The following is a 9,455-nucleotide window of genomic DNA, read 5'->3' on the forward strand; positions in this document are numbered from 1 at the left end:
GTCAGCACCCATCGCTTTCCCCTCCCTTTGTTGGCTATCATCTCAGGAGCTCGGGGCTCCTTCCCGGCGTAACGGTGTCGTGACTACGGACAGGAAGGGAGGGGAGGGGCGTTACTAGCTAATGGCAGCAGCTCTCCTCAGTCTCCCACTGTTGCACTCTCACAGCGAGGCATCCTCAGCTCATGACCGCGAGCGCTCACTTCGACCCGAAGCCCGGGAACGCTCTCCCACTCTCCTGCCCTTCGTTCCCTGGGTTCACTTTAGCCGTGAAGCGGAAAGAAAAGCGCAGAGCCGGCTCTGCATGTGGAATGCCAGCATTCTCGCCTTCCAACGTGCCATGTTTCAGGCGGCTCTTTTTCAGCCATGTAGCGTACCAGGCAGCACAGCCCTCTCCCGAGACCTAGGACAAACGCTGCTCCAGCAGCAAAGCCCTCTTGCACGCAGCTTTTAGCCTTCTGCGGCTTTTAGCCTTCCTGACAGGCTTTTCTGGATGGGCATTTCTGGGCCTACCGGCTGCTCTACGCGCGGCAACCGTACAGGGCTTCCTTCCAGCCTCAGGTGGCAGAACCTCGTTTTCCTCTGCCCCGGCTTCGGGGAGCTTTGTGCTGTCTGCGTCAACGAATGCTACGCAGGCGACCTCTCGTCCGCAACCTGCACACTCACCCCTGCTGCTCCCGCTCGCCGCTCCAGCTCTCGACACCGAGCCCGGTACTGCAGGACCTGGATGGGCACACGCAGTGGCCATGAGCGGCTGCAGCCTGTGAGGGGCTCGGCTCCTCCCGCCCCGGCTTTTCTCCCGGTCCCGACAGCCCCAGCACCGGGCCCTGCCCGGCGCTGCCCACACGGGCAACAGGGAGCCGTGGCGGCCCGGGGCAGCTCCCGACACGGGCCGGGCAGGCGCCCGCGCTCCTCACCTTCGCCTGTAGCAGCCGCACCGGCACCGCTTGGCGCTGCCGCGCCTCCTGCGAGCTCTGCAGCCGGCGCCGCAGGGAGGCCTGGCTCCGCGCCGCCATGGTCCCGCTCGCCCGCCGGGCCCGCCGCCCGCGGGGCTCCGCCGCCTGACGGGCCCCGCGGCGGGGGCCGCTCCGCGGCCGGCCCCGGCGGACCGAGCTCAGGCGGCCCCGGGCCGCGGGCCGGCGCCTGCCGGGCCGGGTGGAGCGGCTCACCCTGCCCGCCGGGCGCGACCGGGAGCCGGGCCGCGGGCCGGGAGCGCCGGGCTCGCTCGGGGCCGCTCTGTGGCAGCGCTTCCCTTCTCGCTCCTCGCTGACGGTGCCGCGCCGGGCTGCGGGGCTGCCGCGGGGGAGAGGCCGCCCAGGCAGCGGTTTGCTCCGGCGCGTTCTGCGCGGAGACCGTTACCGGCCGCGGAGAGCGCTGCGGGCAGCCCCTGGCACCGGGGCGGCGATGGGGCGTGTGGGCACCCTGGGGCGGGGGGGCTGGCACCGCGGCGGCACGGGGAAGCTCCCTCGGCCAGGGCAGCCCGCGGAGCAGCGGCAGCTTTCGGCTGAAAGCTCAAGCTTCAGCCCTTGGCTGCGCTGGAGCAGGAGGCCCCGTCTGGTGCGAAACCCAGAGCTCCGCGGGTGGAGTCGCTGGCGCTTCGTCTCCCCGGTTGCAGCACGAACGGGACGGGCTGCAAGCAGAAAAGAGAAAACACGCTGTGGCAGACAGAACTGCAAACCCACTGCCAGGACAGCCTGCTCTGTGACTGAAGCTCGCTGTCAGCAGCTCGTGAAGAAAGACAACAAACACACACGGCAAGCGGGGCTCAGTCCCCTTTGCCCAGACCAGGCTGTTACGTGGATTCCCTTATCCGCCACTCAAGCCCTGAGGCTGCAGAGCTTACACTTACTTAAGTAACGCTTAATTCCTGCGCTTGCGAGCTAATCAAGAAAAAGGGCTAGTTCCCTGGCCAGGGTGCTCCTCCTCCCTGCTCCGCCACGCTGCGGGCGTCCCCCGCATCTCTCTGGGAAGCGCCACAGCCTCAGCAGTCCGGCTGCTGTTGGATCCGCTCCCAATGAGAGGAGGGGTTAAGGGAATCTTAGCAGTTAATTAGTAGATGAAGCTTGAAATCTTGTTAGCTATTGTGTGAAGTAGTTAAAGCAGGAGAACTGTAGTTCCTCCCAAAGACAGGTCCTGATAAACTGAAAGGAGCAAGAAGATTTGTGGCTCCTCACAAGGACGGTCCCTGATAAGAATTAAGAACTTACCTCAAGAAACTAGCTCTGCAGTTTGGATAGAAGCCAAAAAACAACGGAGCCTGCGCAAAGTCAAAAGGTTACTAGCGGTGATGAAGAGGAACCACCGGCCTTCATCCCCACGACCCCTGACGACCACCACCAGGAGGCAACACGCAAGCGCAGATGGGAGGAGAACTCATTTTAATACGAAGCGGGGATAGATCATGCATATGTATAGGTATATTGCTAAACTTTATGTATATGCAACACTTTGCTGTATATATTTGAAGTAAGTGCCTCGTTGGGCGCGCACGGTTTTTGGTGGGACTACCCCCCCGTGCTGCCCAGCGCTGAATAAACGTACCTACTTTACAATCTTACAGATTGTGGAGTCTGTTTTCCGCACGTCAGTTTTGGCGAGCCAGGCAGGAGACTCTCTGCTTAACCGCGGGACCGGCTGTGGAGCTGTCACCGAAATCGGGAATAAACCTCGTAACACCAATGTAGTGTTAAAAGGCAGGCATTCTTTATTCACGGCGCCGGGAACACGGGGGATAGCTCCTCCTAAATCGTGTTCGCTCGATCAGTTCAAAAATCAAACATTTATAGGCAAGATTAATACATATTCATCAAGTGTCCATACAATGATTGGTTAAGTATTCCTCGCCTACCATGTAAATGACCACGCATGCTCACTATAATTTCTTGGGATTTTACTTCCTTAATCTTTTGAGTCGGAGGGTTTCTTGAGTGGGTGGTCTCTGAGTCGGTGGTCGCGATCTCCCCCTGCCGGAATTACCTTTCCTACAAAGTTCACTTAAGCTTGGCAACACTAAATAGATATTCACAGGCTATCGGTCCAGTATGCAATCATTCACCCCGCAGTCCTTTGTTTTAAGACAAGACTATAGAATGAATAATTACCTACCCACCGGACCGTAGAACTCACCAAGGTGTTCCTTCTTTCTGACTACTTGTTATTAGAACAAAACATAATACCATGATCACAACGTTACACTTAACTCCTTGATAATTAAATCAAGATGAGGAGGGTTAGGTGGGTTCTCGAGCAGCATTGCTGGTGCATAATGTTCTTATAGTTACAACTTTCTACAAATTCACAAACCTATTTTCTAACCCTATTTTATTTTAATTCTCTACCACCTTGGTTACATTTCCCCCCTTTGGAAGTTTTGAAATAATTTCTTTTCAATACTTCCATTACAAATTAATTTCCTTATTAACATTCAATCACTTTATTGTATGATGGTAGGAGCATTATTAGTTAGTCCATTTAAATTTTGGTGTTTTGTAGTCAATGCAAGTGTAATTCTGCTATCAATGGTAGCTCTTTTTGTAAATTTCTTTTTCAAACAATGATAAATGAATAATATTCTCAAAGATATTATTAATAATAATAACACAGTATCAATTAAAGGACTTCACCCAAGAACTCAAGTTTTATCCCTATCCACTGAAAATTTTATCAAACCAATTTTCTTGCATGTCTTGTTGCATTTCCTGAGTATCCTTTTCTATTTTTCTCAATAAGTCCAAATCATATTCAACATCCTGGGTAACATTTGGGATATCTATGCAACAATGATCTATCCTATCCCTCAGGTATCCACAAACTCCATGTTCTTTTAGTAAGAGCATATCTAGAGCTATCCTATTTTGTAGGGTCATCTTCAAAGTGGCTTGTAACTGTAAATTTAGTTGTTTAAATCCTTTCCTCATTATTTTGGCTAATCTTTTCACTTGACCTGTCAACTTATATAACCAATCCCTATTCCTGTAAGTTGCCAAGGGAGTCAATAAGGATTCTAAGGCTCATCCAAGTTTCACTCCTGTCGAGGGTTCATTCCAATCATCATCATCAATTTGTGATCTTTTTGTCCATAAAGTTAAAATTTTCAGAATCTCCCCTAAAGGAAGATTTCTTTCAGATTGGACATAATCTTGGCATTCCTAAAGTAATTTGTTTTACTTTCCCGTCCATTGGTAAATGGGTGGTCCAAGTTCCATCACTCATTGCCCAAACTAAATGTCCTGGGTTCTGAACTGTAGATCTTCTACAACTAAATATTGATCCCTTTCTAATTTTATATACACTAGTCAAATTTAAATCGTTCTTGAGTCCTCTGCACTAACACCCATATTTCAATGCAGCTGCTAAGGGAGGAACTTCTTGGACTGCTCTATCAACTGCACTGCAATTACATATCTTTTTACAATTCCACCAGGGTACTATGTCTTCCTTTTCCCTGGATGTGGTTCCCCTGTCATTAACTGATGGGAAAACTGTAAAGATTGTTCCGTCCCAGGCAAAACACCATGAAGTATTAGCCATATATTGAAATTGAGATAGAATAGTCATAGACCACACTGAATCCCATGCAGCCTCTGCCTCTAGCTTAGTCTGATTTTCACAGTTATGGACTACATGTACAGCTTCCTCGGGATCATGTACAGGGAGGCCTCTACTTATTTCTTTGCATAATTGTTTATCCCTTGTGCTTACTGCACTCAAATTTGTTGTTAAGATTCCCCATGGAATTGATTCACCTACTGCTCTTGGAATTGGAAGACATGCGGTTATTTGGGTTACATTTTGTAAATTTGCAAATTCTTTTATCAATCCTACCATTAAATTTTCTTCTGGAGTTCTCCTTGGAATGTATATTAGCTGCTCTGCTTCACCCTCCCTTCCAATTGATCTATTATCATCTCAAATAACGCTCCCAACATCATCAGTTTCCAAATCAAAACCCATTTTTCCATATTTTCCAATGATAATTTCTTAAACATGTTTTAAAATCAACTTTGCAGTCTCTGAATCCCTATTGATGACCTTCCATGACGGGGCTTTCTTCACTCGGGTGTCGTGTATCCCCGGTTCCACTCCTCCAACCTTGATTGCAGTATAAGTTGTTAACAGTACCTAGAATGGTCCCCTCCACTTTTCCTGCAGTGGTTCAGAGTTCCAAGTTTAAAGATCACCTGGCTGATACTGATGTACAGGCAAGTGACCTAGTCAGCACAACATATCTCCAAAGTGCTCCAAGGACTTTTCCTAAAGAAATTAGATACACTTGCAAATCAGTTTCCCCAGCTACCTTCATATCCCCTGGGATTAAAGGAGTCTGGTACAGTTTACCATACAGGACTTCATATGGACTTATACCGTCTCTTGATCTTGGTTGGATCCTGATTTTCAAGAGAGCTAGTGGTAAAGCCTGTGGCCACTTCAAAGATGTTTCCTGACAAATTTTACTTATTTGTCTTTTCAACATTTGATTCAATCTCTCAATTTTTCCACTCGATTGTGGCATCCAAGGGGTATATAAGTCCCATTTTATACCCAAAACTTTACTGAACTATTGAACTACATCTGCCACAAAGTGTGGTCCCCTATCAGAAGACATTCCCAATGGCATTCCAAATCTTGGTATTATTTCCTTCAACAACACTTTAACTCCCTCTCTAGCTTTGTTGGTGCGGTAAGGGAAGGCCTCCGGCCATCCAGAAAATGTATCCATTAGTACTAATAAATACCTGTATCCGTTCTGACTGGGTAACTCAGAGAAATCAATTTGCCAATAATCTCCTGAAGAATTTCCTTGTTTTATCATTCCTAGAGGTGGCCTCTTTTGGTTCATGGCGTTATTTTTAAGGCAGATTGGACATTTAGCTATTATTGATTTAACTATTCCTGTCATTCCTACACATACTACAGATGTTTTTAAACTTGAAACCATAGCATCTACTCCCCAGTGTGTTTGTTCATGTTTTTCCTCTGTGAGTTATGTCATAATTTGCAGGGTTACTATCACCTGTTTTTTTGTTTTACTGGTACTAGTGCAAGGATACCTCGTTCTGCGGCCTCTTTTGCAGCTTTGTCTGCCAATCGATTACCTATATTTACAGCCGTCTGACCAAATTGATGAGCTTTACAATGCATTACCGCCACTTCTTTTGGCCTCTGCACATCTTCCAGGAGTTGGAGAATTTCTTCTTTATACTTTATTGATGTTCCTTGGGCTGACAGCAGTCCCCTTTCTTGCCAGAGGGCTCCATGAGCATGGATCACACCAAATGCATATTTAGAATCAGTCCAAATATTCACCCTTCTTCCTTCAGCTATTTGCAGAGCCCGCCTCAATGCCACCAATTCTGCTTTCTGTGCTGAGGTACTTACAGATAGTGTCCTTGATTCCAGTACCTCAGAGGTGGTGATGACAGCATATCCAGCCATTCGTTTTCCTTCTCGTACGAAACTGCTTCCATCTGTATATAGCTCCAGATCAGGGTTTTCTAGGGGTTCATCTCTCAGATCTGGTCTGCTGGAATAAACTTGTTCAATAGTTAACAAACAATCATGTTCCAAATTTCCTGTTGGATTCTCTGTTGACAAAAATATTGGATTGCTGGATTAACAATCGGTGTGGTTTTCAATTCCACATCATCTTGTTCCAATAGGACAACCTGATACTTCAGCATTCTGCTGGGGGATAGCCAGTGACCCCCCCCTTTTGCTCTAGAACAGTTATTACCATATGCGGTACGTACACCACCGTCTTTTGACCCATGGTCAATTTTCGAGCTTCTTGGATCAGCAATACTGTTGCTGCCACAGCGCGTAAACATCCTGGCCATCCTTTACTCACGTTGTCAAGTTGTTTAGAGAAGTACCTCACTGGTCGTCTCCAGGGTCCCAGCTGTTGCGTCAGCACTCCAAGAGCCAGATGTTGCCTTTCATGTGCAAACAACTCAAAAGGTTTGGTCACATCAGGTAATCCCAGAGCAGGTGCCATCATTAATGCCTTTTTCAGTTCTTTGAATGATTTCTAACATTGTGGTGTCCAAGTCAGATACTGATCCTTGGATTCCTTTAAAGCCTCATACGGTGGCTTTACATACAATCCATAATCCAAAATTCAAAGTCAGCACCACCCAATCATTCCCAGAAAAGTTCTCAATTCTTTCAGGCTACTTGGTTCAGGAATTTGACGGATAACTTCTTTTCTTTCATTTCCCAATTGTCTCTGTCCTTGGGATATTTCAAATCCCAAATAAATTACTGTTTCTTTTCCTATTTGGGCCTTATTTCTGGAGACTCTATATCCTCCTTGGCCTAGGAAATTTAGTAAACTGATAGCAGAACACTTCCCTTTTGGTCCTGTCTCTTCCATATCTCTAATTCCTTTGCCAATTGATTCCCAAATATCGTAGGGCTATTTTTGAATCCTTGTGGAAGTACAGTCCATGTCAATTGGGTCTTTCGTCCTGTGGCCAGACTTTCCCACTCAAAAGCAAATATGTTTTGGCTGCCTATATCTAGAGGTATGCAGAAGAAGGCACCCTTTAAATCTAGTACAGTAAACCATTTATGTTCCTCTTTTAAGGAAGTCAGTAAAATATATGGATTAGCCACTACTGGGTGTATATCTTGGACTATCTGATTTATACCTCTTAAATCCTGAATCAATCGGTATTCCTTACCTCCAGATTTCCTTACTGGTATATGGGAGTGTTATATTCTGATTCACACTCTACCAATAGTCCATATTCTAAAAATTTTGTAATCAACCCCTCTAATCCTTTTCGAGCTTCCCACTTAATAGGATATTGTTTTTGTCTTACCGGTTTGGCTCCAGGTTTTAAAATCACCTTTACCAGCTCTGCCAATTTAGATGGTCCCAGAATTCCACTTGCCCAGACCAAAGGAATAACTGCATTTTCCACTTCTTCTGGAATCTGTTCTTCCCTGTAGGAATCCTGTAACATAAACACTCTTGCCTCTATGGCTTTTGATTCTGGCATTAACAACTTGATTTCTCCATCTTTGAAAGTTCTTTGTGCATCTAATTTACTCAATAGATCTCGTCCCAACAAAGACAGTGGACATTCAGGCATATACAGAAACTGGTGAGTTACCCATTGTTTTCCCAATTTAAACTTTAATGGCTCTAAAAATGGCCAATTTTCCTTCCGCCCTGTCGCACCAACAACATCTACTGATTTGTGACTAAATTTCCCTTTACATGTATACAATACTGAGTAAGTAGCTCCAGAAACTCTATTTCTTCATTCCCTAGCTTCAATGTAACCAGAGGTTCAGCTAGGGTTGATTCCCCCAGTCCCCTTCATAGTTCTTCATCCAGAGTCATTAATTTAATTGCCTGCAGAGCCGGATCTAATTCTCCTGCCTTAGGACATTCTCTTTTCCAGTGCCCACACTTCTTGCAAACAGCACATTGATCTTCTGCCAATCGGGGCTTATTTTCCTTCTCTCTCTGATATTCATTCCTTGTCCTCTCCCTCTGCCTATCCTGTTATTCCCTGCCAAAACTGCTAGTAGCTTTCCACCCCTTCGGGTTTGCCTCACCTATTTTTCTTTTACTCTATTGTTATATACAGCCTAAGCAATTTCAAGCATTTTACCTTAGCCACGCTTTCAGGATCCTCCTGATAGGTACCTGCAGTCTCTTTCCATGATCTTAAATCAGTAATTGAAAATTAATTTCACCACCACTGTTTCGAGTTCTCATCACATTTTCCCTTTTTCATAATCTTTACCATGGGATCATACAGATATATTCCATACTGTCTCTGCCATTCTGGATGATTTTGTAGTGTAAAGAACAAATCAATATAAGCCATTTCTTCCCATTTACCCTCCTTTTTACAAAACAACATTAATTGCAAGATGGTGTTATATTGCAATGTCCCATTTTCTGACCATTTCTCCCCACTGTCCAACCTTGGACATACATTGGCCACCAATGATTGCAATATTCAATTAATTGCTTCCGAGTCAGAGGATCACCTCCCAGATCTTTCCAATGCCTCAAAATACAACCCAAAGGTGTTTTTTGTGGGATAGATCTTTTACTCGGAAATGTTCCCATCTTCCCAAGACTAGTGGGTGTGATTGTGCACTATCACAGGCACTAGTCGGAGGGACCCCTACTCTCCTCGAGGGTCCCTCTGGATCTTCTAGCCCCCTGCTAGAAATCCCCCAACCTCCTTACCTGGGCCCCTAGCCCAACCTTGCGAGGCTTTCGCCGCGTCTTATAGGCAGGCATTCCTTGTGAGGGTCTCGTACCCTCACCCTTTCCAGAGGTACCTTTCAGCCCTACTCTGCGTAGCTTTCGCCGCGCCTTACGAGCGAGCTAGTGGGACTCGAACCCACGTTACTTCAATCCTTTAAAGAATGCCTTATTACCTTTCCAGGGGACTTGCTCACAATTCTTTGGTCCGGGGATCAGAGGTTCT

This window comes from Phaethon aethereus, assembly GCF_964289735.1.
Source record: "Phaethon aethereus genome assembly, contig: HAP1_SCAFFOLD_281, whole genome shotgun sequence".
NCBI classification, from domain to species: domain Eukaryota; kingdom Metazoa; phylum Chordata; class Aves; order Phaethontiformes; family Phaethontidae; genus Phaethon; species Phaethon aethereus.